The sequence below is a fragment of the Giraffa tippelskirchi genome, chromosome 11 (assembly GCF_054371585.1).
Source record: "Giraffa tippelskirchi isolate mGirTip1 chromosome 11, T2T-mGirTip1v1.2.pri, whole genome shotgun sequence".
Lineage (NCBI taxonomy): Eukaryota > Metazoa > Chordata > Mammalia > Artiodactyla > Giraffidae > Giraffa > Giraffa tippelskirchi.
This window is the reverse complement of record NC_137285.1, coordinates 107,423,848-107,438,406: the sequence shown is the minus strand read 5'-3', so window position 1 is coordinate 107,438,406 and position 14,559 is coordinate 107,423,848. Positions and strand designations below refer to the sequence as shown.

Sequence of the window (14,559 nt, the reverse complement as noted above, 5' to 3'; positions counted from 1 at the left end):
ACTTTGGCAGGAACATAGAGGTTAGAAAACACCAGACATGTTCACAGAACCATGAGTTGGTCTGAAAAAAGAATTTGCTCAAGGTGAAGAGATGTTAAAGCTATGGTTTTTCCAGTAATCATGTATGGATGCGAGAGTTGGACTGTAAAGAAGGTTGAATGCCAAAGAATTGATGCTTTTGAACTGTGGTGTTGGAGAAGACTCCTGAGAGTCCCTTGGACTGCAAGGAGATCAAACCAGTCAATCCTAAAGGAAATCATAATATTCATTGGAAGGACTGATGCTGAAGCTGAAGCTCCAATACTTTGGCCACCTGACGTGAAGAACTGACTCACTGGAAAAGACCCTGATGCTGGGAAAGACTGAAGGCAGGAGGAGAAGGGGATGACAGAGGATGAGATGGTTGGATGGCATCACCGACTCAATGGACAGGAGTTTGAGCCAACTCTGGGAGTTGGTGATGGACAGGGAGGCCTGGCGTGCTGCAGTCCATGGGGTTGCAAAGAGTTGGACATGACTGAGTGACTGAAATGAACTGAACTGAACTGAAGAGATGTTAACAAAAAGACAATAATAACAAATGAAAAGAAGTGTCTAAACAGCATAATAGTCATACCATAAAATGTTAGCTTGGGAAAGGAGAGAAAAGAGAGGATGAGGAAGCCTGTTTTTGAATCCCCCTTCATGTTTTTCCATGTTTTAAAAAATGTAAATGCTCACTTTGTTATCTAGTGCAGGACAATGAGTGCATCTTTCAGTAATTTTAGTGTTGGGAAGAGATGAGGAAAATAGGTAAAGATAAAGAATTAGTTGGGTCAAAGTTACCCAATTGGCCAATTGGATCCCCAAACTCAGGTCTCCTGACCCCTACCCTAGGGATCTTCCAGTGGGCAGGCTGGCCTTGGGGGTACCATGTTAGCACTCAGGTTAAGCCTCTGGGAAGCCTCAGAGTAGCTTTTGGGAAGAAAGTAGGGACTCTAGGATGCTTCAGAAATAACTCAAGGCTTATATATTTTCAATTAGTTCTGGAAATTTCCACAGTCATCTTAGCTAAATCATGTTCTTTTTCACAGGCTGACACTTGTTTGCTCTTGGTCGTTTCCCACCATCCATCAAACCTGGGTTATTTCCTATATAACTTGCAGGATCATGGAGTGGTTTACTTCTGGGTGCCATCTTCTGGTTCTCTGCCTCTTCAGTCTTTGGAGTCTTAGATGTCGGTGGGCCCCATTCCTTGTTCTAGGAACAATTTTTCATCACTTTGGACATGACCTCAATAAAACTGGTCCCAGAACTCTGGGTCTTCAGCATACAGTTCTACTTTTCCTTCCATAGTGGATACTGTGGTTCCTTTTAGAACCAAGGTGCCCTAGCTACCCAAAGTGTTGCCACCTACTTCCCACATCTGAGCCTTCCCTGGAAATTGCTTTCTGTCAAAGGAGACTCCCTTGCCCAAGGTCATGTCCCCTCCCCAGAGAGGCTCACATCTAATGACTGCCCAGATCCGATACCACAGTTCCAGACAACCATTCATAGCCTTTCAGTGCTCCAGATTTCCCTGTGACATCAGTTAGGCCCGCACTTGTGAATGCAGCCCTTTGCCCAGTCCTGCTTCCCTTCCTTAAAGGGTACCATTCTTGAGAGCATGCCTAAAAAACTCATCACCTGCAAAATCTCCTCTCCAGATTCATTTTTCAAAAGAGCTGATATATGGCATTCCCATCTCTCTAGATATATTGTGACTTCTGTGTTGGCATTGTAGTCACCTAACAAAAGAAAAACAAATTTTGAAGTGTTCAGAGACCAAGTTTTTAGGGGATTACACACAACATAATTCATCAAGTAAGGTCTGCAGTCCAGTTGCACCATCTTCTTGACTTGGAGGAAGAAATTTATTATCCCTATATACCCACTTCTTCTCATTCAAAATCGATAATAACCTATAGATTGGGGGTAATGGAGAAGAAAAATGAACAGATGGCTAAGCAAGTCCTGGAAGGCCATTAAGTTCAATGGGAACACTTAAACTCTGTGGTGAAAGCTCTGAAATCTAGGGCCCCATAAGACTGAGGTTCTACAGCCCACTTCCTTGGAGGTAGTTTTGAAAATACCCTTTGCTTCATTTCCTGTGGATTATGCAACCACAGAATTCCTCCAGGGACTCAGCCACACCCCAACTCTTAGCCTAAATCACTGAGTTTGACACAGATTCACAGGAATTTGGCAAGGAGCTCACCCAATTTTTCTATCTCAAATTGAATCCAAATGTTGCCTAGGTTGGCCGAGAGTTCAGTCGGAAGAGAAGGGAGGCCCAGGCCCATCAACTGCTAAATGGTGATATTTGAAACTCAAACGAGTTTGGCTTGGCTTTAAGAGTCAGAGGAAGTTTCAAGCCATAGTATATGATATAAGCCCTGGTCCAACTCAAAACGGTTTCCACTTTTTTCTGTTCTTGTTTCAGAACTGAGTCTGCTGCTAAGGTACACAAGTCACTGTGCTCATTCCAAATGCCAAGGCCATTAGCAGGGAACTCCAGGCTCCTACGGGGTCAAGGCATAGTGGAGAAGTAAATTCTCATCCGCTAATACTTGAACTCCCTCTGGAACAGAGCAAACCTTGACAGAGGATGGAGAGGGGGGTTGTTGGAGAAGAACCAGGGAAATCCCTTGTTCAGTTCCTGTGAAGAGTCCAGCATGGAGTTGGCTACTCTGATTGGATTCTCCCTCTTTTCTCTGGGTATTCAGAAAGTGCTGGACTCCTGCTTCCTGGAGTAGTGACAATGGCTATTACATGGAGCACTGATTTGGACAAAACCATAAGTTAGGGAGAATTAGGTTTTGCTGCTCACATAAAACTTTCTATCATAACTTCTCCTTTAAAACTTATTATTCAAATTTTTTTTCACCCAAAAATCCTCCATCACAATAGCCACTGTTTTCAGGCCTCATCTACTCCTCCTCCATGGCCCTAGCACCCAGCCTCTGGGCTGGCCTTTTCCAAGCAGTGTTACTTCCTCTGGACCTTGCTCCCTACCCCACCCACATGCTTGTCTTCACCTGATCCCTCTCTATCTCCCACCACAGTTAAGATTCATCTTTCATAGATACTGTCTCCTAAGGCCCTATGAGCAAAACTCTGGGAGATAGTGAAGGACAGGGAAGCCTGGCAGGCTGCAGTCCATGGGGTCCCAAAGAATCGGACACAACTCAGCGACTAAACAACAACGTGGGAAAACTTTAATAACCATAACCCACTAAACTGTTGTCAAAATATGTATGTGTCTTGATCTTGTCACTTACATAGCAAGGAACATCAGGTAAGCCATTTTGATTCTTTAAGCTTCAGTCACTTCACCTCTAAAACAGAGATGAGAAACACTTAACCCATAGGGGTCTCAGATTAAAATGAACTCCCATCAAAAACACCTCTTGGTCTTCTGAACTAAGATGAAGTGCCCCTTCTCTATGCTGCTCTGTCAACCTGTAATTCTTGTAATTCACGAAGCATGTAACGTTGCATCTGAATTGCCTTTTTCCTCTGGGCAAGGACTACAGCTGATCACACTTGAAGGCCAGTGCCTCACACAATGTCAGGCATGGAGTTGGTGCTCCAAACGTGTGTGTTCAATGCATGGGCCACCTCTGAGAGCATTTATAAATAGCCGAGGTTGTTTCTCCCAGAGAGCATGTTTATATTGGAACAGGGTCCTTTTGGGACCACGTCTTTCCTGGAGGAAAGACCATAATGGAAATGTCAGGTGCAGGGCGATATTTGAAAGCAGGTGGAGTTCATGTTGTCCCTTGAATAACTCCATGTAGGTGGCCTCTTGCAGGCATCCAGCTGGCCCTGGGCCTGTGCACCTGAAGGGGGATATATGAGACTCTTGAAATTTCCTGCTCCAATTCAGTGAAACCAGTTTGGCTCAGTTTTCACCTCCAAGCTGGGATCAACTGTTGCCCAAGTGTGGAGAGAAGAGGAGAGATGTTTCACTCCCTCCCTTGACTTTTTTCCTTGCCTCAATTCCTCTCTTCTCACATTCTTCATGGAAACTTAAACTAGATTCCCAGGGCAAAGTCCTGTTCTGGTCACCAGCAGCCTGTGGGCTCTGCCACTGCTCAAAGTCACTCATGATGGGTACCAAAAGTTCTTGGTGGGGGTGCACCACATGATGGGAGGAGATGAAGAGGAACAGGATGCAGGGCACATGTGATGTGGGAGACGCCCGTGTTCACAGAGCAAAGTGATGTTGTACAGAAAGCCTGCCTCTGTTAATGAGACTGGTAGAAGGACAGAAAGGAAATGGACTACTTCTGTTATGCCTTTGGGGAAATGGTTTTCCATGTGTCTGTCTCATATTTTTTACGTCTGGCAAGCAGGAGCGGTGACTGCCTTCATTCCATCTTTTCAAGCATGTCTCTACAGCAAATAGCATCGAAAGAAAGAAAGAACCTGGAGCACAGGGCAGGTACGCTGACTCTTCATTAGACAAAACTGGGGGTCTCTAAGCTCAGGCTCCTCTCCTGTAATATACCCCACGTGTGCTCAGCCATCACCTGCCTCTCTTCCCATTGCCCTGTGGAATTAGGACCTGGGGAAACAATGCAAATATGATGCTACTCATGTTGCTTGCTGCACTACAAGTAATCAAGTCCTTCTCTGATCTAGGAGAGTCCCGCGCATTTTTTTCAGCATCCATGAAAACAAGTCAGGTTAATTTGTAAGCTTAATAGTACATAATGTTTCAGATCCTTCACGGTTCTTGACAAGCCTCTCTCCTATCTGCATAGAGGCAGCAATGAAAGAATTCTGCCCTTTATGGGGTTTTGGGAGCCCTATCTGTCCTGTGAAAAGCAGAGAGAGAGAGAAAGATAAAAGAGCATCTATTGATTGAATGTCCTATTTGCCACACTGGACTGGGTTAAGCTGAGTCTTTCATCCATTAATTCATTTAACCTTCACAATAACCCTGAGAATAGGCATATCCTACCCATTTTGCAGATGAGGAATCCTAGCCTCTGTGAGGTGATGTGCCTTTCCAAGGTCACACCCATTAATTCATTTAACCTTCACAATAACCCTGAGAATAGGCATATCCTACCCATTTTGCAGATGAGGAATCCTAGCCTCTGTGAGGTGATGTGCCTTTCCAAGGTCACACCCAGGTGAAGTGTAGATGCAGAACTTAAACCTAGGCCTGTGTTTGCTAGGAGAGCCCCTGACTCCACCATTTTGGAAAGTCAGTCAGTTCTTTCTGTTGATTAGGTCACCAGCCCAAGATAACCTGAAGATGCCAGCAAGACTAAAATCAATTCCTCTACCCCGATCTGTCATCTGCCTCGTGATTTTGCCTAGTTGTATCCCTGGATATTCTCCTTTACTCCCAGCTTAGCAGAGAACTTACTTTTTAAATTGGCTCTAGACTCCTACCTTCTCTTTTTCTAGAACCCCAGCCTCCCACCAATGTCAGGCTTACTTTTTAGCCTTGATCTTCTTGATCCTGGCTACTGCCCTGTTTTTTTTGTTTGTTTTTTTTCCTCCTCAGAAGGAAGGATGTGAAACAATTTCTCTGATATCGCACAGAACCCATAACACTCTCCAGACTTCACAGTTCTAAAGAATCTTGTTTGGTTTTCAGATGTGACTGGAGTGATTTGCGCCCGGATGCTTAGACTGGCCATCTGCTCAGAGGCTGCTCAGGAAGATCCACCCATGTGCCCTCCTGCCACAGACTAGCCTGCTCTGCCTGCAGCTGTGGGTTTCCAGGACCTCATACGTATACCACACTGTTTGAAGCCGAGCTTCAAGGAATCACAAGAGCATTTGCCTGGACCCGCTACACGGCCTAAATGCAACATGAGCTGACCTTGTCTTATAGGAAGTGGGTCAGGGAACAGGCGTCTTTTTGGTGTAGTGCTGGCTTCCTGGGTGACACTAGCGGTAAAGAACCTGCCTGCCAATGCAGGAGACATAAGAGATACAGGTTTGATCTCTGGGTCGGGAAGATCCCTTGGAGGAGGGCATGGCAACCCACTCCAGTATTCTTGCCTGGAGAGTCCCCATGGACAGAGGAGCCTGGCGGGCTGCAGTCCATGGGGTCACAAAGAGTCAGACACGACTGAAGCGACTTGGCACACACACAAGTGTTAGTTTATTAGTTAAGAGGGGAAAGCATCAAGCAGGTGAAGTACACATATGAGGACAAGGGATTCAGAAAAATGAACAACCCTTTCCATTGAGAGGATCTGCTGAGCTCTCAGGCTTCAGGCTTCATCACTACTTTCTCTGTCTCAGGCTCAATGGGAGTGGATCACCAGGTTCTTCTGGGAGCTGTCATGAGGGTTAGAGTTCACTCATAAAAAGAAATGTTGTGAATCATCTAAATGTTTGAATCATATATATGTTTCTTCATGGAATAGGCTTACTTCAGCAACAAACTGACCTAGCTGACCTAAATCTAATGCTCTGAGGAAGAAAACAGCCACCTACCCTAGAATACCATCCAAACACTCAATTAGCCACGGATATTTTAAAGCACTTATCAGCACTGCCTAGACTCAGGGTAAGCAAATTTTGAAATAAAAAGAAAAGGATGAAGAAACATCAACCATGGTTTATGGAGCTCATAACCTAATGGAAGAGAAAGATAGTCATACTTGAAATAACCTACACCAGACTGTAGGTGAAATTACACATATGAGGAGCAGAGATGATAAACAGATGCTGCAAAAGTTGTGAAAAAGTATCATTAGTCTTCTAGTTACTAAGCCTCTAAATTGGGGTGACATGTTGAAAACCCACATCTATTTCAGTCCCACACAGACACCTCAAAAATCCCTCTTACAGCCTGCTCTTTCTCCTCTCCGAACCTAACATCAACACCTGTAAGTCTTTATCAATTCATATTTAAGTTTTAAAAACTCCTCATCTGTCTCCTTTTAGGCCTCTTCCCACTTCAATTCACGGGGAGTGCAAATTAAGCTTCAGAAAGCACGACTCCTCTGATCCTTTCCTTCCCTGTCCAAAACTCTCCTGGATGCTAATTTCCAAGTTGAAATAAAATAAAAATTTGAGGATTGGCTTGGAAGAAGAATCCAGGTTTGAGATCATCCGGGTTTAGTTCTAGGATGGTAACAGTGGAAAAGGGAAAGAAAGAAAGGAAAAGAGAAGCAATATTTGATATTTGGAAGGTAGGGGATGACAGCAAGTAGCATTACTAAGAACTATAGGCTGAAATCTAGAAGACTGGAAGGTGGGCAGAGGGCAAATATAGAGAAGAGATGTTTCCAAGGAGAGATGCTGAAGTGAAGAGATATAGGGCTTTAGTAATATCATCCACTATCTGGAATGCACTGAATAGGACCTCTGAGGTGTTCAGTAGATGTTTGTTGAATGAATAAAAAAAAAGAGTGAATAGCCCTCTTAATTTTGTCATATTCATCGCATTTTATCTCTACAACAACTCTGTTTGGTGGTTACTATTATTACCTCTACGTTACTGATGTCTAAACCGAGGCTCAGGGTGGTTGTATGATTCTCCCAGGATCCCACAGTGATGAGTGGCAGTGCTCAAAAGTGAGGCCAGATCAGTGCAAGGTTGAAATCTGTCATGATGCCCTCCGGAAATATCTGAGTCCAGCACACAAAAAAAATGGGGCTGGGAAGATAGGTCACAACTATCTTTGGGATTTGTTTACAAAAAGGTGATTGTTCATAATTGAAGCCAGGACCATGAATGAGACCCTGGAGGACTGTTGTAAACGTCTTTGACCTGAGCAATGGAGAAGCCCAAACTTACAGAGAGATAAGGGAAGAAAGAGAAACCCCTGAGAACAGCAGAGAAAATCAGAAGAGAATCAACAGAAGAAGAATAATGGAAGCAAGAGAAAAAGGAAATTTGTTGTAAATATAGGGTCCACAATGTCAAAAACTGCAGGAGTGTCTCTGAAGGGAATGACGAGGCAGTATGGTTTGAGTGAAAGGGAGACACCTGGCCCACATCAGATCACCTGGGCTAAAACCAGCCATTGCTTTAACCTAGAGCAAATTACCTTAACTATATGAAATCTGTTGCTTATCAAATGGCCATCATACATGGAATAAAGGACCTAATACCAGGCTTGGCATCATTGAGAAGATAGCTGACATTTATAAGGCACCAGGTACTGATCTAAGCATTCAACGTGTATAGATTCAACCTTGCTGCGTGCATGCTAAGTCACTTCAGTAGTGTTCGACTCTGTGCCACCCTGTGCATGATAGCCTGCCAGGCTCCTCTGTTCATGGGATTCTCCAGGCAAGAATACTGGAATGGGTTGCCACTTTCTCCTCCAGGAGATCTTCTCAACCCGGGTGTGGAACCCATGTCTCTTAGGTCTCCTGCATTGGCAGGTGGGTTCTTTACCACCAGCACCACCTGACCCAACAACCTTACTAGCTGGGTTCTATTGTTGTCAGCTTCAATTTGTAAATGAGGAGACACAGGTTTAGAGAGTGTAAGTAATTCCTTAATAACTTGTGAGTGGCAGAAGCTGGTGTTTAAACTCAACCATTCTGTTCCTAGAGTCTATGCTCTTAACCACCACGTTCTGCTGAATTTTGTTGAGTAAATTACCCCTAGGTCTTTTGCTTCAAGAACAAGTGAGCTACATTAATTTTTTAAAGTAGGAAGATTAAAAGTATTTAGACTTGGGGTGAGCAAAGGAAGTACCATAGGCCAAATATGGTGAGGCCCACAAGCTAATAATGTTTTTTTTTTTTTCAAGTGGTTGAAAAAATTTTTAAATAATATTTTGAGACATGTTAAAATTATATACAATTCAAATTTTTATTTCCACCAATAAAGTTTTATTGGAACACAAGTATATCCATTTATGTGCCTCTGGCCCATTTTGTTCTATAAGAGCAACACTGAATAATTGTGAGAGAGACTCTACAGCCTCCTAACCCTAAAATATTTACTATCTGACCCTTTGCAGGAAAAGTTTTGCTGATTCCCTACTATAACCAAAAACTCTGTGGCGAATGAACAGAAGTAAATTTAAGAGCTTGAATTTCTCAGGAATGTTGTTGCCCTTCACCCCTCTTCTCAGGGCCTGGATGGACCGCTCCCACACCTGCACTGCATTAGGAGGTGGGGGCGGGCGTGGGGAGGAAAGAAACCTCTGACCCAGTAGTTTGTTGCATTTCCTGGGTGGAGGAGGAAGGTGGAAGGACGCTCGCTGGTGAAGGTGAAGCTTTCCTTTTCAGTCCTGAATCACAGCCAGTTGACTTTATCCCGTTTTGGCTGTGGAATGGTAACTGTTAACGCCCATAGTAAGTTCAGACGCTCCACAGTCAGGGGAGGAGAGGCCTAGCTAAGGCACCTTAGAGGTGTCGTCTCCCGAGGCCTACACCAGGAGCCCGAAGCTTAGACACGTACCAGACGTCTGCCTGCTCCTCACTGGGGAATGACAGTGCCTCTAGGGCACGGTATGGGGTCTGGAGCCAGTTCACCTGGGCTCTAAGCTGAGAGTTGTCAGCAAACCTCCGGCATGATGGCACCAAGCGGATTTCTTCCCTTCCACCTTGCTTAACATAACTAAATGGAAGCCAGATGCTTACCAGCTTCTTCAGTGTGTTCCTGCATTCAGCCTATAAGGTAACAGGTAAACAAGAGGGTGACAAAAATGACGGGAATATTTTTGCTTGTTTTTTGTTTTTTTTTTAATTTTCTGAAATTGTGGCAATATATCTATGAATGCTAAGTCACTTCGGTTGTGTTTGACTCTTTGTGACCCCATGGACTGTAGCCCACCAGGCTTCTCTGTCCACGGGGACTCTCCAGGCAAGAATATTGGAGTGGGTTGCCAAGCCCTCCTCCAGAGGATCTTCCTGACCCAAGAATCAAATTCCACATCACTTAGGTCTCCTGCATTGGCAAACAGGTTCTTTACCACTAGCCCTACCTTATAATGTAACTTTTACCATTTTATCCATGTTTAAGGGAACAGTTCTGTGACATTAAGCCCACTTACACTGTTGTGTAACCATCACCACCATCCATCTCCAGAATTATTTCATCTTCCCCAGCTGAAACTCTGTAGCCGCTAAACAGTAACTCCCTGTTTTTCCTCCCTCCAGAGACCAACAACCATCTCTTCCTGCCACTTTGAATTAGACTTCTCTGGATATCTCAGGTAAGTGGGTCCATTCATTGTATGTCCTTTTGCATCTGGCTTATTTCATTTAGAATGATGTCTTTAATGTTCATCCATGTTGTAGCACGTGTCAGTTTCTTTCTTTTTTAAGGCTTATCAAATATAAGGCTGATATTTGGTTTACATAATTTTGTTTATCCGTTCATCTGGCAGTAGACATGAGAGTTTTCTATGTTTTGGTTGCTATGAATATAATGCTGCTATTAGCAAGAGAATAAAAATATCGAAGTCTCTGATTTAACTTCTTTTGGATATATATCCCAAAGTGGAATTTTGGGGTCATGTGGTAACTGTTTTTGATTTTTGGTGAAACAACCATACTGTGTTTCGTAATGGCTGCACCATTTTGCATTCCCACGAGCAGTGCACAATTTCCCCACATCCTTGCCAATAATTCTTATTTTCTCTTTTGTTTTTTATGTTTTTTTTAACAGCAGCCATCTTGATGGGTGTGAAGTGGTATTTCATTGTAGGTTTGCAATTTCCTTGGGATATTGAGCATCTTCTCGTGTGCTTATTGGCCAGTTGTATGTCTTCTTTAGAGAAATGTCTGTTCAAGTTGTTGCCCATTTTAAAATTGGATTGTTTTTGGTGATTGTTGTCAGAGTTCTTTCTACCTTCTGAATATTAACCTATTATCAGACATATGACATGTAAATATTTTTTCCATTCTATGGGTTGCCTTTCACTCCGTTGATAGTGTTCTTTGCGTAAAACTTTTTGATTTTAATATAGTCCAATGTATCTATTTTTCTTGTAGTTATTGCCTGTGTTTCTGGTATTGTATCCAAGAAATTATTGTCAAATACAATGTTATGAAGCTTTTCTCCTATGTTTACTTCTAAGAGTTTTATGATTTTAGCTCTTACATTTAGGTCTTTATTCAATTTTGGATTGATTTTTGTTTATGGTATAAGGTAAGTGTTCAATTTCATTCTTTTGCACATGGATGTTCAGTTTCCCTAACAACATTTGTTGAAAACAGTGTTCTTTCTCCACTAAATGGTCTTGGCACCCTTATCAAAAATTTTTGACTGTATATGTCAGGGTTTATTTCTGAGTTGGCTTGAGTTTTGATATTAGCAGACATGTCTCTTCAATCAAGACCTAAGTTGTATAAACTTTCCACAGATGATCTAATTAATCAATGCATTCACCCTATTTAGAACCTTGGTTGTAGCTCATCTCATATTAGAATTTCAAATGCATGAATCTGTATCACCACTAGTTTGTGAGTTCCCAGAGAATAGGAACTCTCTTATAACTCAAATTTAAAGTTAATCTATATGTATTGTTTGTCTGTTATGTGTCCAGTATCATGACAACAGTAATGATAAACAAACTTTTTAGTTAAGAGCTTGCAAATTAGTAAACATATGGATTTTTTTTTTGTAATAAGAATACTCCAGAAGATAAAGTAGGAGTACAAAAATGGACATGGTGACATCCAGTGTCCAGCATGGTTCAGTGCCTCTTGGAGAAGAGAACTTTCTCAGAAGTGGTCATACTTCTGCTGTGTTTTGAAGAATGATTAAGAGCTTGCCTGATTTAAAAAAAAAGGCAGAGGTCATAGGGACATTCAAAACAGAGGAATGTCCTACACCTGTCGATTTGGAGTGCGGGCCAGCAACATGGTCGTTGGAAGACTGCTACATATATTACAAGGCCAGGAGGGGTGGGAGAAGAGCCTAGAGATGTAGGCAAGTGATTGGGCCCAGAATTTGAACTTTATTGTGAGTGTGATTGGGAGGATTTACACGTCAGTCCTTTAGACTGGTTCTTAGCGCCTATCATAGTTTATTGAACTGATTTTAGTCTACAGAACAGTGCTTTGTGTTTTTTCTTCTCAAACATTTCCTCTCTCTTTTTTTCTCCTTTCCTTTTTTCCCCTTTTCCCTCTTTCTAATATGATTTTGATGGCTTCGCTATTTTATCTCGGATCAATGTCTCAACTACAGAAGAATATAAACTATGCTGGGGCTTGAATTTAGACAAAAAACAACAACAAAAAAGTGAACTCTTATGAGAAATCATTGAAACTACTTAGGTTAGGCTCAGCTGAACTTCCAAATGTGTTTCAAATTAGGTTGTCTCAACCATGACTGCAAGTTCAAAACATTCAAAGCAACCTTACTGGAATTGGAACAAGGCATATTTGGTTTCCTCTAAAGGATTTTTAAAAGTGGAGTTAAGAGCAGAGATCTCAAATGTAAAAATACATGAAAAGAAAGCCCGTAAGCAAATTGTCCTCATAACAAATGGCATTAAAACTTCCAAACTCTCAAAAGCCATAGTCTCTTAGGAACATCTCACTTGTTGGAACAAAGCCTGTGCAGCACCCTGATTTATCTGGGCAGGGCCAGTCAGGTCCAAGTGAGCCGAGGAAGCATTTGGAACCATCAAAACACATGAAAGGTCTAGGAACCCAGGTTTTGCTCTTATTTTATACAACATACAATCAAACTGGGTAGTCTAGTTTCTTATGAGCACAGAAGAGGAATAGTATATATAGGTCACCAAAAGGGAGATGTCTAGAAACGGACTCAAGCTCAAGGATTCTTTTGAGGGGGAAAAAAAAAGTGTTGGTTTGACAAGGAGAAGACAGGAAAATTCAAAGTAAAAACCTACAAACTACAGAAGAAAACCCACATAAAACATATAAACCATTCTTGAATTATTTAGTAAGGAAAAAGAGGCCTACACCCCTCAGGAGTCTCTGGTCCATTGCCAAAGGAAGGCACAGAATCAAAGCTGATATTCATAATGATTCCTTACCTTCATACAGTTACACCTGTACTTTAAAAATTTAGGCCCACAAAGTAGTAAAGATGAGCTAGTCTAGAAAACTTACTTCTGTAAAGATAACTGTACCTCATTCTGCCATGATGCCAGTTAAATGAAACATCAGATCACCTCACCTAATATTAGCATAATTGCCTACTTAAATCAAAAGCCTTTATAATTAGAGACCTTATGTAATTTTCCCATAGCCTAAAATATGATCTTAGTCAAGTCTCAGTCTCCTTATCTAAAAAATGATGATAATACTAAGTATGTCATAGATCGGTTGTGAAGACAAAAAGAGATAATTAATGTATGATAACCAGCAATTTATATAGTCAACACTTCATAAGTGCTAAATATGACTACTACTAGTACAACTATTGTTGCTCTTTTAAAAAAAATTTATTAATTTATTTTTTGATTGTGCTGGGTCTTCTTTGTTTTGTGTGGACTTTCTCTAGTTGAGGTGAGTGGAGGCTACTCTTCTCATGGCCATGGCTTCTCTTTTGGAGCACAGGCTCTAGGCACAGGCTTCAGTAGTTGCAGCTCATGGGCTTTAGAGCACAGACTCTGTAGTTGTGGTGCATGGGCTTGGTTGCTCTGTAGCATGTGGAATCTTAGTTACCCAACCAGGAATCAAACCTGCATTCCCTGCATTGGCAGATGGATTCTTATCCACTGTGCCACCAGGGAAGTCCTGTTGTCGATCTCACAGGACTGTACCTGGGTTCTTATTCTGACTCCACCATTTATGACTCAATATACGTAAGTTTGAGCAAACTTTGGGAGATAGTGAAGGACAGGGAAGCCTGGCGTGCTGCAGTTCATGGCGTCCCAAAGAGTCGGACACAACTTAGTGACTGAACAATAGCAACAACCGTTTATGAGCTATAAGATCTTGAAAAACTCACTTTACTTCTTTCTGCTTCAATTTTCTCATCTGAAAATGAAAAAAAGTTATGTAATGTCTACCTCAGGGGTTGCTACAAGGATTAAATGTGATACTATATGAAACATGCTTAAGTTAGGGTCAGGCACAGAGTAAGGATTGAAATAGTATTATCTGTAACTATAATACAGATAATTATAATATAACCTCTTCAACTGAAGAAGCTGAAGTTGAATGGTTCTATGAAGACCTTCAGGACCTTCTAGAACTAACACCCCAAAAAGCTGTCCTTTTCATTATATGGGACTGAAATGCAAAAGTAGGAAGTCAAGAGATACCTGGAGTAACAGGAAAATTTGACCTTGGAGTACAAAATGAAGGAGGACAAAGGCTAACAGACTTTTCCCAAGAGAATGCACTGGTCATAGCAAACACCCTCTTCCAACAAGACGAGAAGACTACACATGGTCATCACCAAATGGTCAATACTGAAATCAGACTGACTATATTCTTTGCAGCCAAAGATGGAGAAGCTCTATACAGTCAGCAAAGACAAGACTGGGAGCTGACTGTGGCTCAGATCATGAACTCCTTATTGCAAAATTTAGACTTAAAAAAAGTAGGGAAAACCACTAGATCATTCAGGTATGACCTAAATCAAATCCCTTATGATTATCCAGTGGAAGTGAC

General features: G+C 42.0%; 1 protein-coding gene across 3 annotated transcripts in view; it reads left to right on the top strand.

Moving 5' to 3' along the window:
- LOC145526208 (uncharacterized) overlaps positions 1-13,612 on the top strand; it is a 418,885-nt gene extending 405,273 nt beyond the window's left edge. For 2 of the 3 annotated variants that reach the window (XM_081541331.1, XM_081541321.1), the window contains 2 exons: positions 4,377-4,465; positions 5,636-8,858. The gene's annotated coding sequence lies outside the window, so the exon portion shown is untranslated. Of the gene's footprint in view, positions 1-4,376; positions 4,466-5,635; positions 8,859-10,119 lie in introns of those variants that run through there. The other variant, XM_081541326.1, reaches the window with a different exon arrangement.
- Positions 13,613-14,559: the final 947 nt, after the last annotated feature.